The sequence below is a fragment of the Astyanax mexicanus genome, chromosome 22 (assembly GCF_023375975.1).
Source record: "Astyanax mexicanus isolate ESR-SI-001 chromosome 22, AstMex3_surface, whole genome shotgun sequence".
Taxonomy (NCBI): domain Eukaryota; kingdom Metazoa; phylum Chordata; class Actinopteri; order Characiformes; family Acestrorhamphidae; genus Astyanax; species Astyanax mexicanus.
The window spans coordinates 37,622,608-37,634,277 of NC_064429.1; the positions used below are offsets into that span (position 1 = coordinate 37,622,608).

The following is an 11,670-nucleotide window of genomic DNA, read 5'->3' on the forward strand; positions in this document are numbered from 1 at the left end:
AAATATTTCATCTCAGCACCGACAAACAACTTAAAAAATCTGTGCATCCCAGTCTGAGTTCAAACCAGTATGAATCAGCAGTGTGTGCTGTTTCAAAGTCTGACTGCAATAATTATGAATTTAATATATTCCAGTATGAATTGCATGCACGTTTTTAACAATTACAATAATTGTGCAACGCTTTTAATTCAAAGTGACTATACTCCATCATGAATTGCATATACATGGTTATAGTCCAGTATGAATCAGAAGTGTTTCTTTTACAGCCTGGCAGCAATAATTATAAATGTACTATTTTCCAGTATGAATTGCACACATGTTTTTTAACCAAAACAATAATTATATAGTGGTTATAATCCAGTATGAATCAGCAGCATGTGCAGTTTTTCTGATCTGACAGAAATAACTGTGACATTATTATATAGTCCAGCGACATTATTTTGTCCAGTATGAATTGCATGCCCATTTTTAACAATAACAATAATTGTGGAGTGATTGCAATCCAGTATGAATCAGCAGTGTGTTTAGTTTTCATTGTGAAGTGAATATGTTCCATTATAAATTGCATATACAGTTGTGGTCAAAAGTTTACATACACTTGTAAAAAAACATAATGTTATGGCTGTCTTGAGTTTTCAATAAGTTCTACAACTCTTATTTTTCTGTGATAGAGTGATCGGAACACATACATGTTTGTCACAAAAAACAGTCATAAAATTTGGTTCTTTCATAAATTTATTATGGGTCTGCTGAAAATGTCACCAAATCTGCTGGGTCAAAAATATACATACAGCAACAAAATTTGTCAATTTTGGTGATGTAGCGAGTTGTGTCAATCAAATTAGCTTCATGTCATGGCCTCTTCACTTCTTGTAAGTGATTCTGATTGACTACAGCTGTTGACTTCTCATGAGCCCATTTAAATAGGGCTCATTTGACCCAGTGATTAGACTCAGCTACAAAAGCTACAATGGGAAAGTCAAAGGAACTCAGTGTGGATCTGAAAAAGCGAATTATTGACTTGAACAAGTCAGGGAAGTCACTTGGAGCCATTTCAAAGCAGCTACAGGTCCCAAGAGCAACTGTGCAGACAATTATACGCAAGTATAAAGTGCATGGAACAGTTGTGTCACTGCCACGATCAGGAAGAAAACGCAAGCTATCACATGCTGCCGAGAGGAGATTGGTCAGGATGGTCAAGAGTCAACCAAGAATCACCAAGAAGCAGGTCTGCAAGGATTTGGAAGCTGATGGAACACAGGTGTCAGTCTCCACAGTCAAGCGTGTTTTACATCGCCATGGACTGAGAGGCTGCCGTGCAAGAAAGAAGCCCTCGCTCCAGAAAAGGCACCTTAAGACTCGGCTGAAGTTTGCTGCTGATCACACGGACAAAGATAAAACCTTCTGGAGGAAAGTTCTCTGGTCAGACGAAACAAAAATTGAGCTGTTTGGCCACAACACCCAGCAATATGTTTGGAGGAGAAAAGGTGAGGCCTTTAATCCCAGGAACACCATGCCTACTGTCAAGCATGGTGGTGGTAGTATTATGCTCTGGGGATGTTTTGCTGCCAGTGGAACTGGTTCTTTGCAGAAAGTAAATGGGATAATGAAGAAGGAGGATTACCTCCAAATTCTGCAGGAAAACTTAAAACCATCAGCCCGAAGGTTGGGTCTTGGGCGCAGTTGGGTGTTCCAACAAGACAATGACCCAAAACACACATCAAAAGTGGTAAAGGAATGGCTAAACCAGGCTAGAATTAAGGTTTTAGAATGGCCTTCCCAAAGTCCTGACTTAAACCCCATTGAGAACATGTGGACAGTGCTAAAGAAACGGGTTCATGCAAGAAAACCATCACATTTAGCTGAACTGCACCAATTCTGTCAAGAAGAGTGGTCAAACATTCGACCTGAAGCTTGCCAGGAGCTTGTGGATGGCTACCAAAAGCGCCTAGTTGCCGTGAAAATGGCCAAGGGACATGTAACCAAATACTAATGTTGCTGTATGTATATTTTTGACCCAGCAGATTTGGTGACATTTTCAGCAGACCCATAATAAATTTATGAAAGAACCAAATTTTATGACTGTTTTTTGTGACAAACATGTATGTGTTCCGATCACTCTATCACAGAAAAATAAGAGTTGTAGAACTTATTGAAAACTCAAGACAGCCATAACATTATGTTTTTTTACAAGTGTATGTAAACTTTTGACCACAACTGTACATGGTTATAATCCAGTATGAATCTGCAGTGTAGTTATAAAGTAGCATTAGCTGTGCATAAGTGTCAAGTGATTTATATCCAGTATAAAAGCAGTGTGTGTAGTTTCCAATGTGAAGTGAGTGTATTCCATTATAAATTGCATATGCATGGTTATAATCCAGTATGAATCAGTAGCAAGTGCAGTTTTTCTGATCTGATAGTAATAACTGTGATGTTATTATAGTCCAGTATGAATTGCATGAACGTTTGAGAGAGAGAGATAGAGAAAGAGAGAGAGAGAGAGAGAGAGAGATAACCGGGAAAGAGAGAAAGAGAGAGAGAAATAGACAGACAGACAGACAGACATTGATAGAGAGAGAGAGAAATAGACAGACAGACATTGATAAAGAGAGAGAGAGAGAGACAGACAGACATTGATAGAGAGAGAGAGAGAGAGAGAGAGAGAGAGAGAGAGAGAGAGATATGTAATGTTATTTTTTTTCCTTTTGTATATTAACTTCTTGTTTTATTGCTTTGGCAAAAGTTGTTCACTGCAATTCATTCCAATAAAGCTATTTTACATTGTGAAAGAGAGAGAGAGACAGAGACAGAAAGAAACAGATAGAGAGACAGTGAAAGAGGGATAGAGAGAGAGAAATGTAAAAATGAGGGTCAGTAAGAGATTGCTTTATTTAATTGTCCCGTTGCCACTCTCTCTCTCTCTCTCTGTCTAACTCTCTCTCTCTCTCTCTCTCTCTCTCTGTCTAACTCTCTCTCTCTTTCTCTCTGTCTAACTCTCTCTCTCTTTCTCTCTGTCTAACTCTCTCTCTCTCTCTCTTTTTCAGCTCTTATCCCCCTATTATTATAAATGCTCTCATTCTCTCTCTCTCTCCTTTTCTCTCTATTATCACTTAATCTCTCTCTCTCTCTCTCTTTCTGAATGAGGTGTGTCTCTCGCTCGCTCTGACCTTGTGCTGTCAGCTGTTTTAATGAGGCTTAAAAGAACAGTGTTACTGAGTGAGTGTGTGTGTTTGTGTGTAGTGTGAGTGTGTGTGTGTCTGTGTGTGTGTTTGTGTGTAGTGTGTGTGTGTGTGTGTGTGTGTGTGTGTGTGTTTTAAAACCTGGCTCGACACGTGTGCCCCCGCACTCGCTCGCCCCGGAGAATGCCAGGATACCCTCTCTGACCTGGCACTGATGCAGCATGTGTTACTGGCTCAATCAAACTGGCTAACGGCACTGCTGTACTCATTAACTCAGCATGCAGAGAGTGTGTGTGTGTGTGTGTGTGTGTGTGTGTGTGAGAGAGTGTGTGTGTGTGTGTGTGTGTGAGAGTGTTTGATCTAGCACAGTATCAGTACAGAAACTCTGCTTCCATATATACAGCTCTGGAACAAATTAAGAGAATTAAGAGCTAAAAATCACAGTTTTTTTCATGCATCTTGGCATCATGTTCTCCTCCACCAGTCTTACACACTGCTTTTGGATAACTTTATGCTGCTTTACTCCTGGTGTAAAAATTCAAGCAGTTCAGTTTGGTGGTTTGATGGTTTGTGATCATCCATCTTCCTCTTGATTATATTCCAGAGGTTTTTAATTTGGTAAAATCAAAGAAACACATCATTCTTAGGTTATTTAAATTAGATTAAATACTAAAATCATCCAAACTATGAAGAAAAGCACATGGAATTATTTAAGAAACAAAAAAAGCGTTAAACTATTGTTTAGATGATCAGTTTTGAACATCTCTGCTGGATTTTCTCAGTCAGTTTTATGAGGTAGAGTCTCCTGGAATTCAGGCTTTCAGTTAACAGCTGTGCTGAACTCATCAAGAGTTAATTACTTGAATTTTTGCCGCTTTCTTGCATCCATTACAATGGACATTGTGTATTTCTTTATTTTTTTTAGTTTTGAGAGCTGTTTGTTGTACATCAGAATAGACCATGAACCAGCCAATAAACAATACAATGAACAAGTTTATAAACCAATGAAACAGTAATTTGGCCCCGCCCACTGCAAAAAACTATAGAAAAACAGCGGAACTAGTAGAGCCATTGATGCAAAGTAACAGATTATTTTTACTAATTTAATGTGATTTATAACACTTTTTTGTCATGTTTTATTATTTTTTTTAATTAATGATAAACCCCACCTACCTCTGCCAAAACTCACTAATCTTATATAAAATATATGACATATAAAATATAACACACAGGCCTCCAATGCATTGGAATAAAAAAAATATTTTAGTTAATTGCATTTATTTGCTATATTAATGTTATAGTAAATAATTAGAATCTTCTTTTCTGTGCATTACAGCCAGAAAACATCAATCTTAATTAATCTTAATCGTAATTCAAGTCTGAAAGGGTTCATGTTAGTTTGAGAGCATCAGTTAAAGTAAAGTAGTGAAGAGGTAGAGTTACAGGTATACAGTGAATAGTGAATATTTAAGTAATGTTCTAATTTAAACTATTTAAATAAGTAAATAAATAAATTACTTTAGGAAGAAAATGAAGGTGAGTTAATCTGAATAAAAAGAAGAATTTCAAGAACTTAGAAGTATCCTCAATACAGTCGCATAAAAACACCATTGAACCTATTATAATGATGGAACTGGCACTCATCAGTTATCAGCCTCAGAAACCACACAGTATTTAGGTTTGTTTAACACTGTTTTTAAGTTACTACATGATTCCTTATGTGTTCCTTCATAATCTGATAGATCACTTCATTATTCGTTTATAGTGTAATAGTAGTAGTGAACAGTAATAGTGAAGTACAAGTGGTTCTAATGTTTTGGCTGATTTGTGGAGTTCAGTGTGTTCTGGAGGACGCAGTGTTCCTACAGTTCCTTTATAAAAGCCTGAAAACACAATACAACCCCGTAACACACACACACACACACACACACACACACACACACACACACCTCCCACTCCTTTGTTTTGTGTATTCTGAATAGCAGCTTCTCTTCCGAAGTTTATCCACTAATTCCTTCCCACTGAACCCCCGGGATCTCGCTCGCCCTCGCCCTCTCTCTTTGTCGGTGTGTGTGTGTGTGTATTGGTGTGTGTGTGAATGTGTGTGTGTGTGTGTGTGTAGGTGTGTGTGTGTGTGTGAGCTCTAGGCTATCCGAGTAGCCTGGCTCTGTCTGATCTATCACTTTAGCATGCTAATATGCTAACAGCCTCAGAGCAGGACGCCCACTGCACCCTCAGGAGGAGTCTCTCTCTCTCTTTCTCTCTCTCTTTTAAACATCTGCACCTCACTCGCACTCTCTCTCTCCCTTTCTCGACCTCTATATTTATCTGTCTCTCTCTCTCTCCTCTCTCTCTCTCTATATATATATATATACATTTATCTGTCTCACTCTCTCTCCCACTCGTCTACTTTCCTCTCTCCACTGCACTTGATCTGACTCTCTCTCTTCATTAAACATCTGCACCTCGCTCGTCCTCTCTCTCTCAACCTCTATATTTATCTGTCTCACTCTCTCTCCCACTCCTCTTTCTTCACTTTCCTCTCTCCACTGCACTTTATCTGTCTCACTCTCTCTCTCCTTTAAACATCTGCACCTCACTCATCCTCTCTTTCTCGCCCTCTATATTTATGTCTCACTCTCTCTCTTTCGCTCTCTCTCTTAACCTCTATATTTATCTGTCTCACTCTCTCTCTCCCACTCGTCTTTCTTTGCTTTCCTCTCTTCTCTGCACCTTATCTGTCTCACTCTCTCTCTCCTTTAAACATCTGCACCTTGCTCACCCTCTCTCTGTCTCGCTCTCTCCCTCTCTCAACCTCTATATTTATCTGTCTCACTCTCTCTCCCACTCGTCTTTCTTCACTTTTCTCTCTCCACTGCACTTTATCCGTCTCTCTCTCTCTCTCTCTCCTGCACCTTGCTCGTCCTCTCTCTTTCTCGCCCTCTATATTTATGTCTCACCCTCTTTCTCTCTTTCGTGCTCTCTCTCAACCTCTATATTTATCTGTCTCACTTTCTCTCCCACTTGTCTTTCTTCACTTTCCTCTCTCTACTGTGTTTTATCTGTCTATCTCTCTCTCCTTTAAACATCTGCACCTCGCTCATCCTCTCTTTGTCTCGCTCTCTCGACCTCTATATTTATCTGTCTCACTCTCTCTCCCACTCGTCTTTCTTTACTTTCCTCTCTTCACTGCGCTTTATCTGTCTCTCTCTTTCTCTCTCTTTTAAACATCTGCACCTCACTCAGCCTCCCTCTCTCTTAACCTCTATATTTATCTGTCTCACTTTCTCTCCCACTCGTCTTTCTTTACTTTCCTCTCTCCACCGTGTTTTATCTGTCTCTCTCTCCCTCTGCTTTAAACATCTGCATTTTGCTCGCCCTCTCTGTCTCGCTCTCTCGCCCTCTATATTTATCTGTCTCGCTCTCTCCCCCTTGTCTTTCTTCACTTTCCTCTCTCTACTGTGCTTTATCTGTCTATCAGTTCAGTTCAGTTCAGAGGTGCTTTATTAGCATGAATGTAATTACATACACTATTGCCAAAGCAATTAATAATACAAGTAAACAGACGTTATAAAAAAATAAAAAAAAAATAAAAAAAAAAATAATAAAAAAAAATACTAATAATAACAAAAATAAAATACATAAGTAAATCTACAGATTAGAGAGAAAAAAAAAAAAGAGTAATATTAAAAAGGTTGAGTTATTAATAAAGAAAAGAAGTAAAAGTAGTAATAAAGCATGTTAAAGTTAGATTAATAGAAGTAAAAGAGGTAACATTAATATATTAATATCAATATAACATATTACAGATATAAGTACAGATATTAGTGATTGGTGGACGGTCTCACTGGTTGTCTCTCAGGTTGTGACAGGCTGTAATGTATTGGGCAGCGAGTGTGATCAGCTCTCTGCTCTCTCCCAGTATGTAGGGCAGTTTGTGTGTATTAGTGCAGTGTAGGAACTCGGGGGCGATGCTGCTAAATTTCCTGTAATATAAACTCCTGATGGAGTGGTATTTTGGACACTCTGTGAGGAAGTGCAGCTCTGTCTCCACCACTGCCAGCTCACAGTGAGAGCACAGTCTGGCCTCTCTGGGTGTCCAGTTCTGCCTGCGCCGGCCGGTCTCCACGGCCAGGCTGTGCTCACTGAGTCTGTACATGCTCAACATCTTTCTCAGTTTTCTATCTTTAATTTCTGTCAGGTAATCTGCCAGAGTGTATTCTCGGTTCAGAGCCGAATAGCACTGCAGTCTGTGCTGCTGTTTTACTGTCTCAGTCCAGTGTGTGATGTATTTCTGTTTTTGTTGGGTAATAATTTGGTTGGGTTTAATGTTTTGGGCGAGTGTGTAGTGGGGCTGGGTGGTGTGTGTGATGTCAGTGTGTGTTAGGTCAGTGAGATTCAGGATCAGCTGGGTTAGGGGACTCCTCTGGATGTTCAGCTCTTGGCAGGTCAGTGCTTTATAGTGGAGTGAGTGGGGGTCACTAGATTGAATGTGCTTCCAGAAGTTTATGGCTCTTTTTTGAATGTTAATTATTAGAGGGTACTGTCCTAATTCTGCTCTGCAGGCCGTGTTCGGGGTCTTCCTCTGCACACTGAGGAGATTCCTGCAGAACTCTGTGTGCAGAGTTTCAACTGGGTGTTTGTCCCAGTTTAAAAAATCATTTTGAGTGAGGGGTCCCCAAACCTCACTACCATATAATGCAATGGGTTCTATTATTGATTTAAATAATTTTAGCCAGATTTTAATGGGAATTTCAAATTTAACAGATTTTTTAATGGCAAAAATAGCTCTTCTCGCTTTTTCTTTGAGCTCCTTCACAGCCAAGCCAAAACTTCCAGTATAACTGAACGTTACACCCAAATATGTGTATGTTTTAGTATATTCAATATTTGTGTTATTAATTTTAAAATTAAAATTCCCCTGACTTTTTGTCCCTTTTTGAAACACCATGATTTTGGTTTTTTGGTGGTTTATTTTCAAAGCCCATGTGTGACAAAAGTCCTCCAGCACTTTGAGACTTTGTTGTAGTCCCTCTCTCGTAGGGGACAGTAAAACGAGGTCGTCTGCATAAAGAAGACATTTGACCTCGGTGTCACCCAAAGTAAGACCAGGTATATTACTGGATTGATCCAATTTTTCTGCCAATTCATTAATATATAAATTAAACAGAGTGGGGCTCAGACTACAGCCTTGTCTTACTCCTCGTGACTGTGGAAAGAAGTCTGTTCTGAGATTTTCAATTTTAACTGCACATTTACTTTGTGAGTACATCGATTTAATTACATCATATGTTCTCCCCCCAACACCATTCTCCACCATTCTCTAAATAATCCGGTATGCCAAATTGAGTCAAAAGCTTTCTGGAAATCCACAAAGCAGGTAAAGATTTTGTGTTTATTTTGAGTTACATGTTTATCAATGAGCGTGTGGAGGGTGAAAATGTGGTCTGATGTTCTGTGGTTTGGTAAAAAGCCAATTTGATTTTTACTCAGAACGTCATGTTCTATTAGAAATTGTGTAATTCTGCTGTTCAGGATGCTGCAGAATATCTTACCTAGGTTACTACTTACACAAATTCCTCTGTAATTGTTTGGGTTAAATTTATCTCCAGTTTTGAAAATAGGGGTTATGAGTCCTTCATTCCACGTAGTTGGGAAGTGGCCGACATTTAAAATAAAATTAAATAGTTTTAAGATAGCCAATTTGAATATATGATTTGTGTTTTTTAACATTTCATTTAACACACCATCTGTTCCACAGGCTTTTTTAGGCTGAATATTTTTTAGTTTTTCCTCTAACTCCTTTTCTGTAATTGGGAAGTCGAGGGGGTTCTGGGAATTCTTAATAATTGTTTCAAATGCCTGTAGTTTTTCAGATATTTCAAATTGTTTTCTATTTATTAATGGAGTACTGTACAATTTTTCAAAATGATTTCTCCATGTATTTCCATTAATGATTGTTAATTGTTCATGATCTGTTCGGTTTAATGATTTCCAATGATTCCAGAATGAATTAGAATTAATTGATTCTTCTAAATTGTTAATTTGATTTTGTATATGTTTGTATTTTTTAATTCTTAGCGTATGTTTGTATTCTTTAAGTGCTTCACAGTACTTTGTGCGTAATTCCTGATCATGAGGTTCTCTGTGTTTCTGATTGGATAACCTTCTTAGTTCTTTCCTCTTGTTTTTACAGTCCTGATCAAACCATTTGTTTTCTTGGGTCTTTTTGGGTTTGTTTTTTCTAATGCTTAAATTTGAAATTTGGATGGCACGGTCAAAAATTCTGTTTAAATGTTCCACAGCCATGTCAATCTTTTTGTCTATCTCTCTCTCCTTTAAACATCTGCACCTCGCTCGTCCTCTCTCTCTCTCTCAACCTCTATATTTATCTGTCTCGCTCTCTCCCACTTGTCTTTCTTCACTTTCCTCTCTCCAATGCACTTGATCTGTCACTCTCTCCTTTAAATCTCTGCACCTCTCTCTCTCACTTTCTCTCTCGACCTCTATATTTATCTGTCTCACTCTCTTCTTTTCTCTTCCAATTACTTTCTCTTTCTTTATCTGTCTCTTTCTCGTGCACTTTTCTTGTCTGTCTCGGTCCCTTAATCAACTTCTCATCTCTATCTGTCTCTCTATAAGTCTCTATTTCTCTCTCTTATTCTGCCTCTCTCTCTCTCTCTCTCTCTCTCTCTGGTGCACTTTGCTTGTCTGTCTCTCTCTCTCTCTCTCTTTCTCTATCTCATCCTTTCCTTACTTTTCTGTCTCTTACTTTCTTGTCTCTTTGTGGTTAGCAGTGTGCATCTTCTCTAACCGTATGTCTCTCTCTGTCTCTCTTCATCTGTCTCTCTTTATCCCTCGCTCTCTCTCTCTCTGTGTAAATGGATGCTGGTCCCAGGTGTCTACTGTCCTGGTTTTTGGGCAGGACGGAGCGAGGGAATAGTAGAGGAGGAGAGGAAGAGAGGGAGGAGGAGGAGGAGAGGAGGCAGGCGGGTGTCTGAACTGCTCTGTCACACTAATGGGGAATCATGCTGAGGAAGCACAGCAGCAGCACCGCACTGTACACACACACACACACTGTACACACACTGTACACACACTGTACACACACTGTACACACACGCACACACACGCACACACACGCACACACACACACACACACACACACACACACACACACACACACACACATACACACACATACACACACATACACACACATACACACACACTGTACACACACACACACACTGTACACACACACACACACTGTACACACACTGTACACACACGCACACACACACACACACACAAACACACACACACACACACACACACACACACACACACACACACACACACACATACACACACACACACACACACACACACAATGTACACAGACGCACACACACAGGATCACAGGGAGAGGGAGAGGGATTACAGAAAGAAAAGAGTGAAAAAGGAATAGTCTGAGACTAAGGAAGAGAGAAAGAACAGAGCTAAAGCAACAATAAAGAGATATACCAAATCAAACAGAGAGAAAGAACAAGAGAGTGAAAGAGAGAGAGAACAGAATAAAAAGAGAGGGAGAAAGAAATAGGAAGAAGAAGGAAAACAAGGAAGAAGTGATACAGGGAGTTGAAAAAGAGCGATAACTTCGAATGAGAATAAGACTGAGAGAAAAAACAAGAAAGAAAGAGTGAGAAATGAATGAGAACAAAAGAGACGTAGACAACAAAAGAAAGAGAGACAATGGAGCGATAGAAAGGGGTAGAACAACTAGAAAGAAAAGATATTGAGGACGAAGTAAGGGGATGAAGGCAGGAGAAAAGGGTGGAGCAAGATGGAGATGGATAACGAGAGAAATAGGAGGTGAGAGAGGAGAGATAGAGGGATGGAAAAGAAAGAAAGAGAGGGTAATAAATAAGGAAAACAAGAAAGAAGCGATATAGGGATTAGAAAAGAAAGAGAGAGAGAACAGAAACTGAAAAAAGAATAAGACTAAGAGGAAAAACATGAAAGAAAAAGTGAGAAATTAATGAGAATGAAAAGAGAAGTAGACAACATAAGAAAGAGAGAGCGGAGAGATAGAAAGAGGTAGAAAAACTAGAAAGAAAAGATATAGACGACAACGTGGGAGATGAAGATAGATAAAGAGAGGAATAGGGATGAGAGAGGAGAGACAGAGGAATGGAATAGAAAGAGAGAGAAAGATAAAGAAGGAAAACAAGAGAAAAGCGATACAGGGAATAGAAAAAAAGAGAGAGAACAAAAACTGAGAAAAAGAATAAGACTGAGAGAAAAAAACAAGAAACGGAGAGATAGAAAGAGGTAGAAAAGGAGGAAAGAAGAGACATAGGGGACTAAGTAGGAGATGAAGGCAGAAGAAAAGGATGGAGTGAGACTGAGAGAGAGAGAAATGTCAGGCGATAAAATAGAGAGAGAGCAGAACAAAAAAGTGAGAAAGAAATAGGAAGAAGAAGGA

The 11,670-nt window shown here is 39.1% G+C and overlaps 1 protein-coding gene across 1 annotated transcript in view; it reads right to left on the bottom strand.

The window, feature by feature from the left end:
• Positions 1–11,670, bottom strand: part of sema4c (sema domain, immunoglobulin domain (Ig), transmembrane domain (TM) and short cytoplasmic domain, (semaphorin) 4C) — a 124,422-nt gene that overhangs the window by 61,224 nt on the left and 51,528 nt on the right. The window lies entirely within an intron of this gene.